The sequence below is a fragment of the Rousettus aegyptiacus genome, unplaced genomic scaffold, assembly GCF_014176215.1.
Source record: "Rousettus aegyptiacus isolate mRouAeg1 unplaced genomic scaffold, mRouAeg1.p scaffold_m13_p_5, whole genome shotgun sequence".
NCBI classification, from domain to species: domain Eukaryota; kingdom Metazoa; phylum Chordata; class Mammalia; order Chiroptera; family Pteropodidae; genus Rousettus; species Rousettus aegyptiacus.
Window position 1 is genome coordinate 3,452,521 of NW_023416308.1, and position 17,979 is coordinate 3,470,499.

The following is a 17,979-nucleotide window of genomic DNA, read 5'->3' on the forward strand; positions in this document are numbered from 1 at the left end:
CATCCAGAGGCCTCACGACGTCTCCCCCTAGATCGGTCCCCTGACTCCCTAAGAACTTCGCTTCGCAGGCGGGAGCGCCGCGGGGATGCTCGCCCCCTCCCCCGCCGCGGGCCGGGCTCGCCGCGCACGGGGGTGCGGAGGGAGCGGGGGGCCCCGCGCGGCCGGCTCTTCCGGCGGAGGCGCACCCCGCCCGGCGCGCGCGGGCGGCGGCGGCCGCTGGGGCGCGCGGGGAGCGAGGCGGCGCGGCGGAGAGCGGTCCCGGGCCCGCGCCCCGCGCCCCGCGCCCTGCGCCCCGAAGCGCGCCCGCCGACGGCCCGGGGCCTGCCCGCGGGGCCCGCGGCGTTGGCGGCGGCGCGCGCGGAGCCTCGGGGCGCAGCCGGCCCCCCCGGCGGCGTGGGGCGGCCCGGCGGCCGCGGAGCACGGAGCGGCGGCCGCGCCGAGCGGGTGAGTGTGTCGCGGCCGGGCGCCCCTCTGTCCCCCGGGGCCGCGGGGGCGAGGACAGCGGGGGGGGGGGGGGTAGGATGGGGACGTGCGCGACCCGGGCCCGGCCGCCCCGCGCGCGCAGACCCGGGCCCCGGACGCCGCCCCGAGCTCCGCCCCGGGGTGTCGCCGGCCCTCCGCCCGGGGGCCCCGAATGCGATTTTTGGAATTTCCGCCGGTTGCGACGGGGGCGAACGGGGCGAGTGTCGCCGCGGTCGAGGGGCAGGTGCGCGTGCAGGGCTGGGCCTGCCGCGCTCCCGAGGAGGGGCTGGGGGACCCGGGGGGCCGGGGCCGGGCGGGGACCGGCGGGGACGGGCCCCTGCCCAGCCCTCCGCGCCTCCGCCTCCAGCGGGGCGGCCCCTGGCCCCGGCCCCGGCCCGGCCCGGCCCGCGGCGTGGGCGTCCGGGCCCAAGCCTGGGTGTGGCCTCCCACAGGAACGGTGCCCCAGGTGTCCCCCGGGCCGCAGGGACCGCTGGCCCGTCACCATCCCAAGTCTCCCTTCCCCGTTGTCACCTGAGGTGCGTAGAGCAGCACCTTCCTCTTCCAGGCACCCCCCCCCCCACTTTCCTGCCGGGCTTGGGGAGCCGGGGCAGAGGGGAACTTGGTGTCCCCTTCCCCCACGAGCTGCACGAACCCCCGCCAGAAACTGCAGACGGACATTCTAAGTGAACACCAGTGTGCTTGTTCCACAAATGTCATTGCCGGCAAGTCCTCCGGCTCTGTCCCCTTCCAGCTCTGGCCGCCTCTGCACAGAAATTCTAGATTCCTCACCCTGCGGCCCTCTCCCTGCCTCCCGAGTGTGGGCTGGGCAGTTCCCCACCTCGGGCCTGCCACCTGCCCCCCCCACGGGTCCCCTCCACACTCTTCAGAGACCTCATTGGAGTGTCTTTCTCGGTCCCCTACCCCCACCTGGGAGTCACTGGAGCTGGTAGGTAGACTCCCCCTTATGGGGGGGGGGTAGACAATGCTCCCCTCTGCTGCCCCCCAAGCCCCCAGCGTGACGGGTCACCGCCCTGCCTCCCCGCCACACCACACCGCGTCTGTCACGCCGGTCATCACCGCTGGCATTGCCACGGCTACTTTGGTGCCTGGCTCACTGCCCCTGCGCGACTGTGAGCTCCGGAGGGCAGGGGTTCCAGTCGGCCCGGTCCCCGCCCAGGCCAGCCCAGGGACCCTAGGGGATCTGCCACCTCCGCCCTCTCGCTGTTGAGCTGTTCTGTTAAGAGACTGACTGCTGGGATGGGAAGAGGCTCCCAGCCCTCGCCCTTTGCGGACAGAGACACAGCGAGTTAGGAAAGGCTGTTTCACTCCGAGCGACTTGCCAAATGGTGAGGACGGTACATGTTCTGCGGTGACGGCACAGCCTCTGGGTCCCCGGGCAGTGAGGGGGGGGTGGGCCCTCTCCATGCCCTCCCCACGCGCTCTGCGGGGGTCGAGGCTCCGGCCGGCCTGTCCCCTAAGGTCCGTATGAGCTTAATAGTCACTTGATGTCTCTTGGTCTTGGCTGGTCCTTATGGAATCTGAGAGAAAACCCCTCTGCTCCTGGGAGGCCCTCGGGGTCTGGGCCCGCCGTCTGTCCCCCGGCAACTCTTCCTTCTCGGGAGCCAGGCCGCCCTCGCCGGCCTCCCAGGTAGAGTCCAGCCCTCCACTCTTGTGCCCCCTGACCCGACTTCACGCGCAGAAGGGCAGTTTCCAGAGGCCTCCCCACTGGGCTGGGGGTGGGGGGCCGGTGCTGAGTCACACTGCTCTGTATCTTGGTGCCTGGCAGGAGCCCAGGGAGATATGTGTCTGTCGGATAAATGGTGGGAGCGTCGGCCCAGGTGGGTCCCAAGTTTGTGCCACACCATTCTGAGGGGAACCCACCTTTCCTCCCTCCTTACCGAGAGGCCCATTTTAATGCCAGGCCGATGCTCTCCTAACCATCCCGCCCGGTTCGGCCCTTTCTCCTTGGCCTCCGAAAACAGCCAGTCATGGAGGATGTGGAGTTCTTTGTAGAGATGACAAGAGGAAATGTCTGCTGCTTCAAGATCATGCTTTGCTGCCTTTGGGAAAGACGCCGGGGGCCGTGTGTCCTGGGAGGGAATGACAGCCATCTCTCCCCTGCTTGCTCAGCCATGGGCGGGAGAGGCGGGCAGCCCAGTGCCGGGCGGGCGGTCCGAAGTGAGCGGCCCTGTGCTCACATGGCACACCTCTGAGATGCCACCCAGTACGCCCATGGCAACGCCTCGTCTGGTTCACTTTAAAACCTGGGGCCTTGGCCCCATCTACTCAAGGCGTCTCCCAGAAACATTTCGTTTAGAACGTAGTGCCAGGCAAACTTGGCCTCCCCCGCGGGAAACTGGGTTGCTTCCTCCTCTGATAATGAGAGGGAGGTTGGGGAAGAAAACCGTTTCTTGTGTGTGTGCTGCGCACACACACACCGTGTGCACGGCCTCTCCCGCGCACACTGCAGGTTAGTTTTCTTGCCCTATTTCCCCAGAGACAGAGGTTGAGAAACAGGGAGGTCCGGTGGTTTGCCCAAAGGCTGTCTGGGTTCGTGCCCAGTTCTGCCTCCCATGCCTGTTCCCCCTCGGTCTTTTCTGACTGCTTCGGTCACCTTTTCTCCCTGGCTGCCAGGAAGCTCGGGGCACATGCTATCCCATCTAGCAACTGTGTTCCCTCCCCTTCGGGGTCAGCATACTTATTTCTACTGTCCATTGCTGTCTGTGCCTGTGGGTGGGTGTGGGCTCACGTGTAAATCTATCTACTTACATTCTTCGTAAGTCACCGCAAGTGGTTTCTGGAAACCTGGACAGAGAAGTGAGCTGAATACCGTAGGTAACATTGCACCTAAAACTTAGGCCAGCGCACACTGCGGTGAGGGCGGTCTGGACACAGGGGACGCAGTGTGTGTGTTAAGTGCTGTCTAAACAGCAGGCAGAGTTCAGAAGAAGAGACGCCCTTTCTGGGAAAGGCAGTTGGGGTTGACTTCCTGGAAGAGGTGGGATTTGAAGAGGCCTTGAAGAGGAGGCGGAGTTTTGCTAGGCTCAGCACCTGTGGAGGGCGCAGGACTTAGAGTGTAACATCTGGGGTTATGGCGAAGGCCCCGCCAGAGCAGGTCTGTCGGGGCGAAAGGAGAGAATTGGTCTGTGGCATCAAGTAGGGCGCCTGGCGATGTCTTGTTCAGATCCCCTCCAGTCTTGATGGCCGGCCTGGGGACAAGGAGCTGGGCGGGCCGCACCCTGCCAGGGGTGAGAGGGCGAGGAGCCGAGGCCAGCCCAAGGACAGTGGCTTGCTGCTCGCGCCCAGAACCCAGGTCCCTGGCACGCTCGCTCGGTGCTCGCTCAGGCGGAGGACGGCCGGCAGCCCCGTGCACCGGCCTTTTTTCTTTCCCCCTGTAAAATGGGTTTGAGGTACCGAATCCTCACCCCCAGCCCGGCCAACACCATGACAAAAGCCTCGCAAGAGCTCCAGGGCCGCAGACATTAAGAGCATGTTGGCAAGGAGAGCTCGGCGTTCGCTCACCCGGCCCGTGATGACGGCCGGCCTTGCCGGAGGACAGCAAGGACAGGAACCCACCGGCCGGGTTCCGGTGACACTCGGATCGGAGCCCAAGCCACGGCCCTGCAGGAGGGCATGGCGGGGGCAGCCTCACACCCTCTCCTTGCTGCCCCGGAGCCCGGCCGTGCCTGTCACAGAGCTCTGCCTCGGTGCCGCGCCCTGCGGTCATTCCCCTGTTATGGGGGGGAAGGGGGTGCAGGGCAAAGGCAGAGAGACCCTGAGGCCGACGCCCCCCTGGAGGGATGCCGCCGGGCGCAGCCGCAAGAGCAGATGGCCCTGCAGAGCCGAAGAGCCCCGAGGGTCAGGCGCCGCGTGCGCACCCAGGCCGGGCCGTCACTCACAGCCGTTCCGCGAAGCGCCACAGGCGCGGACGGAGCCAACACGCAGCCGCCGGCCCCAGACGGGGACGACGGGGCGAGGGCCCCGGGGCCGCCGATCCCGGCGTCGCCCCGGCTGACGGGTTTCCGGGTGAAGACTCCTTGCTGCACACATGTCGTCGGCCCCTTCACGTGGACCGGCCAGCGGCACCATCGGCCGCACCGGCACGAAGCTTGTCCGCACGCCGTGTTCTCCCCGGTGCTCGGGGCCGCGCCTAGCTGCAGTGCGACCCTTGGGGACGGTTCAAACGGCGAAATCACCAGCCGAAAAAAACCAAATGCGCAGGCGTGTGAAAACCGTAGCACTGACCGGACGGCCCGGGGGCCACCGTGTCCCGCCTCCGCCGGGAACGCGCCGCAGGTGACTCGGAGTTTCTCCCCGCTCTGCGCTTGCTCTCCAGCGACCTCATACGCGCCCGGAGCGTGGAGTTTGGGGTTACGGATCCTTCTCGCGCGTCGTCAGCGAATTCATAAATCTGGAGTCCGAGTAATGGGGGTTGACTGACTCTATGTGCAAAGCGCTCTCTCGATGGCCGTGATGTCCCCAGGCGCCACGACACTCCCGAGGCTCGGGAGGGGCTGTGGCCTGGTTCTGCGGGAGAGGAGGCGGGCTCGGAGGGGAGCTCGCGCGGTGACTGGGCCCGAGCTGCGGCCTGCACCGAGCCCGGCCCGCACCGCCCGGGCGGGCTCCAGGTGCGACTCTGACTCCCGCGCTCTCGCCCTGCCCCGTCCGTGGGTGGGTCTTTCCTCCTCCTGGCTCCCCCGGGGCAGGGCACTCATCAGCCACCCCAGTGGTACCTCTGGCATCCAGAACGGGGCACCTTGTTGGAGCTCCGTGAGCCCTGGGCGGGCGAAGGCTGGGCCCGCAGATCGCGTGCAGGTGCCGAGACAGGAGAGCGAGCCAGACGTGGGCCCCCTCCCTTGGCCCGCCCGCCTCGGCTGCCTCCAGCTGGGCTTCCCACAAGGCTCAGCGGGGACCCGCCGTGTTCCGGCACGGGATGTCTGCGGCCCGTGGCGGCCTCTCCGACAGCTCTGGCCCTTCGCCCACCGGAACCATCTCTTAAGGAGACATCCCGGGCTTCCTGGGGCTGCCAGGCCTGGCCTTCTTGCTCCTGGGAACCGACCCCCAAGCGTCCAGCCGTGGGTGCCCTGTGAGGGGTCTGCGCCGAGGCTCATCCTCCACTGCGAGGCCCCGCCTCCCCGTGCAGAGGAGGCTCCTGAGTGAGGGTGGCATTTTCTCCTTCGGCATCTGGGAGGCGTTTCGCCCAGGCCTTGGGGGTCTGGCTGACTCACGGGCTGTGCCGTGTGGAGCGGAGCCGAGCTCTTTCCCGCTGCAGCCCTGTTGGGACTGAGTCCAGGGCCTGCAGCCTGCTGGCCTCACCTGGCCTCGGGCCGCTGAGGAATCCGGCCCCCCGGAGAGAGTCCGCCGGGCACCGGGGTCCTGGGTGAGGCGGGGGCTGCCCGCTGTCCCCCGGCTGTCTCTGCAGCCCCTCGAGAAGTGTGTGGAGGCGCGGGGGATGGGACTGGGGGATGTGGGGGTAGAAATAGATGACCACTCCCGGTTTGGGGGGGAAGGGCTTCCGTCAGCTCCCGCTGGCCGGGAAGGGGGCTCCCTGGCAGGTCTGGAAGGTGTCACGGCCGGCCTGGCCGCAGCGGTCCGTTCCCCGGGCCCTTAGCTGCTTTTCTTGGCACTAAGCTAGGTGACTTTTTTACTTGCATTTTTTTTTTTCCCTCCCTTAGAAGAGGGAGAAAAACCAAACATTTTCTGCAGTTAGACCTTTTCCCTCTTGGGCAATCGCGATGGCAAAAGGCACCGAAGTCCTTCGAGCACCACGCGCAAGGCAGACTCGCATGCGGGGGCCTCCCGGCAACGGGCAGCGGCCGGACACAGTGGCGCAGGGCCACGGTGGCTTCATGTTCGTTTCGGGTCTGCTCCGTGCAGCGTGCTTCCGTGAGCTGACGAGTGTCGCATCTGACCGGCCAGACGTTCACTGGGGTCCAGCCACCTGGCAGGCGGGAGGCCCGCAGCTTTCCCCGGGGTCCTCGGCATCTGCGCGGCGGGAGGAGACGCGCTGGATGTGTTTCAGAACCCGACACTCCGACGCCGTCCGTGACGAGAGCCTCGAGGGCTCCGAAGCGCTGTCCCGGGCCGGGCCGTCCTCAGTCAGACGCACACGATCGGAGGCCTCGCCTTTCCCCTCCACGTGGGACATTTTCCATCACGGCCGAAGCACAGCTCTGAGGCGGCTTCTGCGACGGGTCCGGAGGACGCTTGGCATGAACCTGGCGCGGAGAGGGACTCGTTCATTTCGACTTGGGTGCCACGCCGCCCGCGTACTTGCTGCCGGGGGCGTCACCGGGGCCTCGGGGTCCAGATGCCGGCGTTAGCATGCGGCTGAGCGCCCGGCCCGGGCCAGGGCGGAGAATGCCGGCCGGTTTCGTTTTGGTCCCCAGCCTTGGGTGAGTCACTGTAGCATCGTGAGTTCACGGTAATGACTGCTAGCCAGCACAGTCTGTCCTGCTCTCCCGGGGTACAGAGGCTGATAGCCCGATTACACCCATTTTTCTCTTTACCTCTGTTATTCCCTGCCGCCTCCTGGCTAACAGTCCCTTTTCCTGAGCAACGTTCTGTCTGATTTTCCAGCAGGTGGGGAGAAAGGAATTCAGAATCTTAGGAATAAGCGAGCCAGAAGGAGGCTTGGAAAAAACCAAGTCCAAGGGCATGTGACCTCTCCCGGGAGAGGAATGATTTTGCATTTCCTAGAAACCTTAGGGCGCAGGGCTGGGCGTCAGGCAGGAATGAGACCCAGGAATGCAGCAGTGAACCGGAGGCCGGCTCGTAAAACCCGGGACAGGTGTGTCCTGGTGGCCAAGGAGTCTCGGCTAACGATGTCACCCGACCAGGTCCCCTTGATTATAGACTTTTCAGGCTATGAAGATTCCTGCTCAAAGAGAAGGCAGCTCTTCCCGCTCCACACCATGGGGACCCTGGCCCGGCTGCTCCGCTCACCGGGGGCCGCAGCTTCTTTGTCTTCGAGTCCCCGGAGCCTGGCACGGTGGCCTCGTGGTGACTCAGGGCCCGACAGTCGTTCTGGGGTGGCGGCGGCCCCAGGCCCCGAGGCGGAGGGGTCTCCCCGCTCATCCGCTGCCTGGCATGCCCGCACACAGACGCCGCTGGGCCCACTTTGCAGACGAGGAAACCGAGGCTCGCAGAGGTCGTGACTGGGCCCCCGTGCTTTTCCCGGTTCTGTTTCAGACCCGGGGCCACTCAACCCAGCGAGGTGCTGCTCTGGGCCAGCCGCACAGGACGCGGACCCCTGGCTGGGGCTCTGCCTGCCCCGGGTCCCCGGCTCCTCGTCTGTGTTCGGTCACGTCTGTCACACCGTGGCCGCCGTCTTTCTTCTGACCCGTTCGTATTTCCCGATCCGGTTCACTCTGAACAGCGCGTGGGACTCTTCAGCTTAGGGGTTTTTTTGTTTATTTCTTTCATTCCCCACCCCCCTCCCAGAAGGGAAGACAGAATTCCACACCTTCCTGTTCTCGTAGCTTTTGCTTTTCGGGGGGGCCATGGGGCTCCGCGGGCCGAGAGCTGGGAGGTTGCGGGACTGCATCCTGGGGGGCCGCCGCCCTGCACAGGTGCGCCTCGTCTGACTCGCTTCACAGGTGTTGCGTTTTACTTTTGCAAACCGGAGGCCAGACCCACCTGCAGCGGGAGGATCCCAGCTCGCGTTACAGCGGTCTGGAACGGAAGTGCAGGCCCGCGAGGTCTGCCCCTGCGTGATCTCGAGGCCTGATCCGGGTCCCGTTGTGCACGACTCCTCCGGCCACACCTGGAGGCTGAGGTTAGAGACGCTGTGTGGGGCCCGGGCGGTGGCTGTGTGGCTGAAGTCCTGGAGTGCGGTGGAGGGGGGTGGGGGACCCAGGTGATTTTTTCCAAAGGGGCTCAGTTCGGCGTGAGCCGGGGCTGGTCCGCGTGGGTTCTCCTCGGCCCGGCCAGCTTGGTCTGTGTCCTTCCCTCTCCCTGGCCTGCCTCTGCCCTTTTGCTTGCTTTCGGCTCATTAGAGAGGGAGCGGGGACCCAAACGGCCTCGTTAGGAGTGCGGCAGGAAGCCCGGTGGGGGTCGAGGAGGCCAGCACCGCAGGCGCCCACCTGCCTTAGCGTCCCGGGCTCCTCTGAGCCGGCCGAGCTGGGGGGCCTGTGGCCGCCAGGCTGAGACGATGAGGTGACACAGGCGGACCCGTGTGGGAGCCTCAGGTCAGCGTCCGCTTCTCCCAGCCGCCTAGAGGCTCGTGCCCAGAACGTCCTCCTCGGGTCCTTGCTGCGGGCGGAGACACACCCCTGGAGCCCCTGACCCTGTGTGAGCCACGCCCGGACGGTGGTCATTTTGCTGTGGCCCTGAGGCCCAGGCGTCCAAGCCGGACCGTGGCCCCCCCCCCCCCCCCAGGTGGCCGCTTGCCAGTTTCCTCCTGCTTCTCCTGGGACCCTCGCCAGTGTGCGCTGTGCCTGAGGAGGCTCCCACGGCTCGGGCGATGCTCGGGCCTCGGGTGCGGGGGGAAGATGCAGGTCCCGGCATGCCCGAGGCCGGCGGGAGGAGGGGGCACCGGTGAGACTGTGGGCGCGGGAGGAGAGCGGGCTGGAGAACGCGGGGTTTCCTTTCCTTCCCGTCTTCACGTCGAAGCGAAATTCGCATAACGTAAAATTCACCATCTCTAAAGTGGACTGTTCAGTGGCGTTTAGCTCGTTCGCCGTGCCGTGCAGCCGTGGCCGCCTCCGTCTAGCTCCAGAGCATTCTCGCCACCCCAGAAGGCAGCCTCCCCCGTTGGCTGCCGCCCCCACTCCGCCTCCTCCCAGGCCTCGGCAACCGCTGACCCGCTTTGCGCCTCCGTAGGTTTGCCCGTTCTGGATGTTCTCGTATGAATGGGATCGCGCTCCCTGTGACCTCTCGTGTCCGGCTTCTTCCACGTGACAGCAGTGTTTTCGAGGTCGATCCGCGGCGCGGCGTGTGTCGGGACGTCGTTCCTGTCTGTGTGTGCGGCCGCGCACACGCGGCATGACACTCGCCGTCTTCGCCATTTTAAGGCGCGTTCACGTGGTCGTGCGACCGTCACCGCGCCCCGTCTCCAGGCCCTGTCTCCAGAACCTCCAGAACCGTCCCGCCTTCCCAGACGGAAGCTCTGTCCCCATTGACCACTCACCGCCCGCCCGGCTCCCCGCAGCCTTTCGCAACCGCCGTTCCGCGTTCCGCCTCTGGGAGCCTGACTCCTGCGGGCCCCCCGCGTGAGCGGAGCCCCGCGGGCCACGTCCTCTCCGGGACCGGCTCGTTTCCTCGATTGTAACGTCCTCAGGACTCATCCAGGCCGCAGCACGAGTCAGAGTCTCCTCGCCGTGTGAGGCTGAGCGATGAAACGCCGCTGTGTGGAAACACACGCTTTGTTTATCGCCTCCTCTGTCGATGGGCGTTTGGGTTGTGTCCGGGGCGGCGAGACGTTGCCTCTGGCTCGTCTCTGAGTCGGGGGCAGCGAAAGCCACCCGGGCACAGAGGGCCCCGGGGTGCGGAGGCGTGAGCGGCGCCGTCTCGAGCTGAGCGCCCCTGGACAGTCGCCGCCCTCTGCGCCTTGGCCTCTGCATCCGGCCGGGGCAGCGACGCTGCCTCCGGGGCGTGGCGTGTGGGCGCAGCGGAGGCCGGACGGGGGGTGGCCGTGTGCACTGCCCGCCGCCCAGCGTGTACCGGGGACAGGTGTGTGCGTGGGTGGCGCCTGGCCTCCCCCCGCCCCGGGGCTTCCTCGTGACTTCCACTGGCCAGGAGTTGTCCTTCCACCGAGAGGCTGCAGAGCCAGCTCCGGGGAGAGGGTGGTGGGCGCGTCCTGCCTCTGGTGGCCCGAGGAGTGCTGGCTGACTCCCGGCCCGCAGCGTCCGGGACACGGGGCCTCCCGGGTCCCTTCCTCGGCGCCCCAGGAAAGACAGCCAGGAGGAGGACACAGGCGGCTGAGTCAGAGCCAGAAGTCAGTCCGGAATCCGCCAGGTCACACTGGCCTTCGCGAGGCCAGGGACCTTTCGATGTCCACACGCGCTGGGAGGAGAGCCTTCCCCGGGCCAGGCCGGTTCCGTGTGCAGAGGAGCTCGGGAAGACATTCCGTACCCGCCAGCAAAGGGGCTTAATGATTAACTCGGGGCTGGGCGGCTGGCCTCCAATGTCAGGTTGCATGCATCATCAGGCTTTTGGGGGGCATTTTCCGTCCTGTTAAGATCATAAGTCATACTGGGAACGTAGGTTGCAGCCGCTGCCCTGTTACAGGTGGACTCGGAGGACAGGCGGAGCGCGGCCGAGTTCTAGGGGCCTGTGTGTCAGGTCCTCCCCCGCCCTCTGCAATTACCCCGTCGCACAGACGAGAAAACCGAGACCCAAAGGCGAAAAGTCACTCTCCCAAGGGACACGGCTAAGAGCTCTGAGTGCAGATATTCCGGCTCCGAAGCTCCGGGCCAAACTGCCATTTCAGACCGCGTGCCCTGCGGGGACCCATTCGGGAGGGAAGTAGGCTTTCGAGAGCCCCCCTGGGGATCTGAGCGTTATGTGAAGTGCATGTGTGTTTTTAAGTAGGAAGCTGGTCCTCTGGCACACTCGGAGAAGGAACACTTCCTCCTTTCAAGGCTGAAGAGGGGCCTCCGGAGGCCTCTGAAGGCGCCCTCCCGTGTGGGGACATTCGTGCCCCGAGGGCAGGCGCCTTCTGCTGGCTGGTGCTGGCCCACAGGGAACCAGCCCCTCCGTCCAGGGCCCCATGGGCGACAGCCTCACGAACGCTCTGGGGAGCATGGAGGGTGGCTCCCGTGGCATTACCTGTGTCCCGGGTGTGTGGTCACCTGTTCTCCTGGCCCCGGGGCCTCTCTCTGCCCCCCGGGCCGCTGTGCTTTGCGGGGCCCCGGCAGCTGGGGGGGGACAGACGGGGGTTTCAGGAGGCAGAGGTTTTATCTTTAGCCCCACGGCTTCGGTGATTCTGTCACTATGGAGATACTGGGCTGGGGCCCACCAGGCTCCGCCGGTGGTTCCCCAGGCAGCCGGGCTTCTCTGCGGAGACCTGTCAGGGTGCGTGTATGTACACGCGTGTGCGTGCGTGCGTGCAAGGCAGAGGGACAGAGACGTGCCCTGTGGCCTTGGGCAGGGCTGCTTTGCCTCCCTGGCTGGCCTTCATTTCCTCACCTGACGAGTTGGGGGGATAATTAATTCCTGCCCTCCCTGCCTCTGGATCCGGTGTCAGGTGACATGGGCAGCGATCGGGCCTGCAGCGAGGTCCCAGGGCCGTGTGTGTGCATGTGCGGGCGTGCGTCCATCCAGCCGTTACTCTGATGACGGATCCCGGTCGATCGTCCAGAAACATTTCCCCTCCTCGTCTCACTACTTTTCCTGTATTTTGGCTTCTCCGTTTGAAGGCGGAGAAAGAGGAGGTTGGAGGGAAAAGCATTCCAGTCCTTTCCATGCATCGTCGTAAAAGACGCACCGAAGGAGGTTAGCGCTGTCCCTACGGTGGGCACACGTGGGGCTCCGAGAGGTCAACGTATTTGCCCAGAGAGGCGCAGCCGTAAGCCCCACGCTGGGCCTGGAACAGAATTCCATGGCCCTACAAACAGCGTCCTCTCCATGGCTCCGTACAGAACGCAGGGGACACGGGCCAGACGCCAGGGGCCGGCCGTCTCCTGTGGCATTGCCCCTTCCGGCCCTTTAAAAGCTCAGGCTGGGCTGTTTTCCCCAGAACGGAAAATGACAATGTTGCCGAGGCTGGGGAGAAACGGGAACCCTCGCACATCGATGGCAGGAACGTAAAAATGGTGCCGTCCACGGCCACGCCACCCTGAACACGCCTGACATCCGATCGTGGAAGCTAAGCAGGGTCGGGCCTGGTGAGTACCTGGATAGGGGACCACGTAGGAGGACCAGGTGCTGCAGGCGTAAAGAATAAAAAAATAAGGGATCGTAAGCTGACAAGGTCCTTGCAATCTGTGAGGTCAAACAAGGGTTGCCTCGCCTAAACGAAATTAAAAACGTAAATAAATGCATGAATAAATGGTGCCGCGGCTGGGGGAGGCCGGCGGGCCTGCAAACGGCTGAACGCAGGGAGTTGCCGGCAGGTGAGTCAGCAGACAGATGCGGTCTGTCCCCACAGCGGGCACCGCCCGGCCATAAAAAGGAAGGAGATTCTGACACAGGCCGCAGGGTGGAGGAGCCTCGGTGGCGTGGTGCCGAGCGAACGAAGCCAGACCGAAGGGGCGGTAGCGTCCTGGGACAGGCAGGTCCGTCCAGACGGGAGTAGGATGGTGGCCGGGGGTGGGGTGGGGGGTGGGGCTGGGGTGCAGGGCTCCCGTCTGCGACGATGGAGACCTGGGAATGTCAGCGCCGGTCGCACAGGGCTGCGGTCATCTTCCTGCCGCCGGGTTGCACGCGCCACGTGAAGTCAGTGGTAAAACCAGCCCCACAATCTCCGGCCTGCCTCGGCACCCCGAGTGGGTCTCGGGCCGGTCACACGTTGCCTCTGCGCGTGTGGAGCCCCTTGCTGGCCCCGGGCCTTGGGACAGGTGCCCGCCCCTGCGGCCGGCCGAGGCCACCGGCTCCGCCGCCAGCCTGCACCAGTCCTCGGCGTGCTGCTGGGGCGGGCCTTCCCGGCCGCTGCCGGCGGGGTCTGGTGGCCGCGTGCGAATGACAGCCGTCTCTGTGGAGGGCTGTACGACTGACCGCGGCCATGTCCTTTCACAGAGCTCGCTTGCTGTCGGCCAGTGGAAAGACAAATACCTCTTCAGAGAGCAGATGGTGTCGCCCGGGGCCGCGAGGCCAGGGGGAGACGGCTCGGGGTGCTGTGCCGCAGGGGTGGGGAGGGCGGCCCCGTGGCCGAGGCCCATGCAGGCAGCCCGGGCCGTGGAGCTGCCGTGGGGCTAGCAAGTCATGCTCTCTCTTCCTCCCTGTTGGGTTTAAGGGACACTGTGACGGTGCCCAGCACGGCACCTGGTGCCTCGCGGGGCTTCGTAACTTGGACCGGCCTGTGTCTGGCCCACGGGAAGCGCTGGGATCCTTGGTCCCCTCGCAGGCTCCGAGATGTCCGAGATGTCCCAGGAGGGCAGGAAGGCATGGCCGGCTGGCCGGCCAGGAGGGGGAGCACTGGGACTGGGCCGGGTGCCACACGGAATTTGAGGGGTCCAGGCGGGACCCAGCCTCGCAGCCTCCGGCTCTCTGACCAGCTTCCGGGGGCTGCGTCTTCCCCCCTCGCAGTTCCGGGGGCCGGGCGTCCACCTGTGGGCAGGGCCGCCTTCCCCTGCAGGTGCCGAGGGAGACTGTCCTCTCCCGGCTCCGGGGGTGGCCGTCCGTCCCGGCCTTTGTGGCTGTGGACACGTCGCTCCTTCCCTGGCCCCGGCTCCGCGTGCGGTCACCCTCTCTGTCCATGCGTCTCCCTCCTCTCCCGAGAAGGACACCGGTCGTGAGGTCCAGGGCCCACCTTCTCCCCAGCATGACCTCATCCTCACTAAGCACATCTGCAAAGACCCTGTTTCCCCATGAGGCCCCAGGAGGCCATGAATTTCGGGGGCGTACCCTTCGATCCACGACAGTCTCTGTATTCGATGAGTGAGTGAGTGAATGAACCACTATGAAAAGCCATCCCCGTGTGTCTGTTCGGGCGTGTGGATGCGGGAGACCAGCGGCGGCTCCAGGTTCACCCCCCCTTCCCGGCCAGCCCCCCGGCCCCTGGCCTCTACGCCCTGCACCCCACACTCTGGCCGCCTCGTGACTCAGCCACACGGTGTTCGCTGCAGGGAAGTTACGACACACTGCGCTTCCTCTCCCCCAGCGTCTCGGAGCTCTCTTTGTTTCTCTTCCCCTCCTCCGGGCCCCAAGAAGGATGGTAGCAATGGCTCGGTGGCCTTGGGCAGGGCAGCTCCCCGCTCTGAACCTCGGCCCCCGTCTGTGCGTGAAAGGAGCTGGATCGGTGCCTGCAGAGGGCTCTTCTGCTCTGTGATTATCTCTGTTTTACTGCCGAGAAGATCACGGGCCAGGACAGTGCGCCCTAGGGCCCCAGGTGAGGCAGGACTCGAATCCAGATGCCCACACTCCCTGCCTGTCCTTCAGTCCTCTGCCACCTCCTGCGGGAAGCCCTCTGCGATTTAGCTGGCTCATGTGGTTCCTGGAGTCCTCCCGTGCCTTGCGTGTGGCATGAATTCACAAACACCAGCCTGCTGTTCATATGTGTGTGTGTGCGTGTGCGCGCGTGTGTGTGCGTGTGTGTGCGCGCATGTGCGTGCACATGTGTGGTGATTTCTCTGTGTTCCGTTTCCCTCCGTTTCTGGAGCTGTTGGGCCAGGGTCTCTCTCCGTGCTCCCCCAGCGTGGCACCCAGCACGAGGCTCACGCGCTGGGTGTGGACCAGAGGGTTAAATACTAGGAGACCCACTAAAATAAAAATAGAGAGGAGGACAACAAGCATGGAGGCTTTCGACAGCTGCCGGCGATGCCCCCGGCGGACTCCGGCATCCATCGCTCTGCACACGCAGAGATGGCGGGCGGAGGCGCGGGTTTCGCCGTGACCACGAGCATCTCCGGTCGGCAGCGACCTCCTCCCGTTCCGACAGCCGAACGCGGTAGCAGCATTTCCCAAAGTGTCTGAGGAGCGCGCAGTGCCCCCGGGGACGGGCCGTAAGGGCCGCTCCGAGAGGCGGCACCTCTCATGCCGGTGGCGAGACGAGCACACACCCCCCCCCCCCTCGCTGTTGGTCCCCGCCCCCGATGGAGCCAGGAGGTGGGCCGAGGCAGACACGGCCCGGCCCGGCTCTCAGGAAGGAGGGCGCGGAGTCAGTGTTTGGAAATGGATACGGCCTTCGTCTTCGGCCTCCAAAGCAGACGCGCTGAAAACTCGTTAGGAGTAAGTCGCAAAATAAGCGTGCGATGGTCACGTGTGTCGGGGTGACCGGCGGCTCGTGGCACTGGGGAGGACGCCCCCTCCCCGGGCCCCTGTTCACTCAGGTGCCGACGATCCAGCGGCCTTGCTTCCCGGGCAGGAAGGAGCGTGACACCCGGCAGTCGGGCGGCGCCCGCGTCTCTGCCTCCCCGGCCCCCGGGTCCCGGGCAAGGCAGGGGCGATGGTGTCCCGTCTGCCGATTGTTCCGGATCTCCCCCAAGGTCGGGTCCAGGCCGCTTCTCGCGGCACGACGCCTTCCCCACAGGGGCGTCCGAGGGACCTCCGCGGAGCCACGGTCGCACCTGCCGCCAGGGCCAGGCAGCTGCTGTTTTAAGCTTCGCACCCGGCCCTGACGACGGGTGCGGTTTGAAGAGAGGCGGACCTCAGCGCCCTGTCCGAGACGGGCTCTCGGCATCGCCCTTGGCTTTGCCATGGCCCCTGCTCCGGCACGTCCAGGGCCGCCGTGCCGAGTGGGAATTGGACTCCGGGGAGGACAGTCCAGGGGTCGGGAGTACGTCGTGAGCTCCGGCCACGTCCCCGGCCCGCGTGCGGAGACCTCGTGGAGCGGCCCTTCACCTTCCCCCAGTGGCCTTTCCTCCGAGGCGTCTCTTGCCTCTTTCAATCATCGGTGAACACCAGATGCAACTCAGACTTTTAGGACTCGCAGAACCGTTCAGCTGCCCATGACGTGGCGATGTCGCCAACATGGCCGTCCTTGGAGGCCTCGGGAGAGCTGGAGGGGGGCGTGTCTCCCAGTTGACGGTTCCCCATAATTCCATCCTCAGTGGCCTTCCTTTTATTTCTTTTCCTTTTCTCTGCTCAGTGTGGCTTTGCTATTGTTATTATTATTATTTGCCTCGTTTTAACCACAGCTGTTTGTATGGCCACCCGGCGGGGGGACGGGGGAGACCCTCTATAACTTTCTGAGGACCGAAGACCTTGGGGCTTGGTGACGGCTTTTTCCTTGACGCCCGGTGGCCTTGCTCTGCTGCTCTGCCCACTTCTAAATGGTCAAGGTCACCGCCGGCCTGCCCGCTGGGTCTGGAGGTTGATGGGGGCAAGAATTAGGGGCTCACAGGCTACAGTTCCCAAATTTGGGATGATTTTTAAGATCCCTGGAGAGCTCTTAAAAATTGCAGTGACTCGCTGGAGAGCGATGGCTTTTCGAACTTGAGCATTCTTTAGGAATCTGTAGTTCGCAACATGAAAAGGTGGACTGTAACGTGGAAAATATGTTACAAATACATCTTAGAGCTGTTTGGACAGCCCGTTATTGTCTTCGTTTTTTGTTATTCCAAAAGCAACGTTAGTTGTTAACATTTAAATTTTAGAAACTTGTGTTTAGTTAAACTTTCGGCGTTGACTTACGACCCCTTTTGGGGCATGCATCTTCCTTGCGTGTGACTGAGTTCGCTTTTTCTATCTAGAGCTCGACGATCAAGCAGCTTCTGTTTCTGGCTTTTTCCCCGACAACCCAGGACTCACAGCTTTGTAGAACTCAAAGGACGTTATTTTTCAAATGCTTTCCTTCACTTAATCATTCACTTAATCATTTGCTCGCTCATGCTTTTCATTTACTTAAAAAAAAAAGTGGCAAAGTTTTAAAGATAGATACAAATAAACCAATAAGCAAATAAATACATAAATAAATAAATAAATAGAGATAGATATAGTCCTTGATTTATGGAACTTATAGGCTCCTAGGTGACCGTCAAGCAATACTGCAATAAAATAGATAGTAAAGATCCTATTTGATATGAAAAACATTGTCTGGATGAGGAACACTTTATACCAAATAACCAAGAGGCGACAGGTAGGTATTTCTCAGGACCCGCGTGTCAGGCTCCGCCCCGCAGACAGGTGCGGTTACCTGCCGCCTCCCCCGTCGTAAGGACAGTTGCTAGTCTGTGTGTGTCTGTCCTCTCTCGGGGAGGTTTTCTGCGTATATGAATATGTATTACTTTTTGGGAGAAAAATGAAACAAAACACAGGAGCGGCTGCCGACCGTGGCGCACCTGCGCCTTTGGCCTGGCGACTCACGGGGTCCCGGCGGCGGCCCTCTGTCGGCCCACTTGGGTGGCGGGGCCTCTGACCATGGGCTTAGCATTTGGCGGCTCCGTCATTCGTCAAACCCGTTCCCTTGGCATGGAGGTTTGGATTTTAACGGCAGAAAACTGGAAGGGGACGGTGCCGGAGCGAGTGGGCCCGTTCGCGGGTTTCCGTGCAAATGGACTCCTGCCCGGGGGATGATTCCCAGAGCCAGAATGGCTGGGTCAAGGGGCGTTTTCCTTTCATTTTCGACAGCCGTTGCCAAATGGATCTCCATAAAGGTAGCGCCAATTTGCACCCCCGCTTACGACGTGAGTGTGAGGCAGTGGTTTTTAACCTCAAAACCCCAGACGAGGAAGAGCTTTTAAGTAAAATGAAAATCTGGAGAGAACTGTGTGAGTGCCTACCACAACGGGCAGCTCCCGCCGGGTCCCTGGCGCGGCCCGGGAAGGACGCCGGACGAGGGGCCTTCATTCCTGCAGGCAGGAGGCGGCCTGGGAGGTTCCCCCCCAGTGGGGGCGGGGGCAGCGGCCGCCTTGTCCCTGCTCTGTCAGCTCGGCCTTCACCAAGTATCTGAGAAGCACCGGAACCTTCAAAATCACA

At 64.3% G+C, this 17,979-nt stretch overlaps 1 protein-coding gene across 2 annotated transcripts in view; it reads left to right on the forward strand.

The window, feature by feature from the left end:
- The first annotated feature begins 392 nt into the window (after positions 1–392).
- Positions 393–17,979, forward strand: part of PITPNM2 (phosphatidylinositol transfer protein membrane associated 2) — a 116,400-nt gene continuing 98,813 nt past the window's right edge. Inside the window, exon 1 of one of the 2 annotated variants that reach the window (XM_036221919.1) lies at positions 393–444. The gene's annotated coding sequence lies outside the window, so the exon portion shown is untranslated. Of the gene's footprint in view, positions 445–5,959; positions 6,858–17,979 lie in introns of those variants that run through there. The other variant, XM_036221917.1, reaches the window with a different exon arrangement.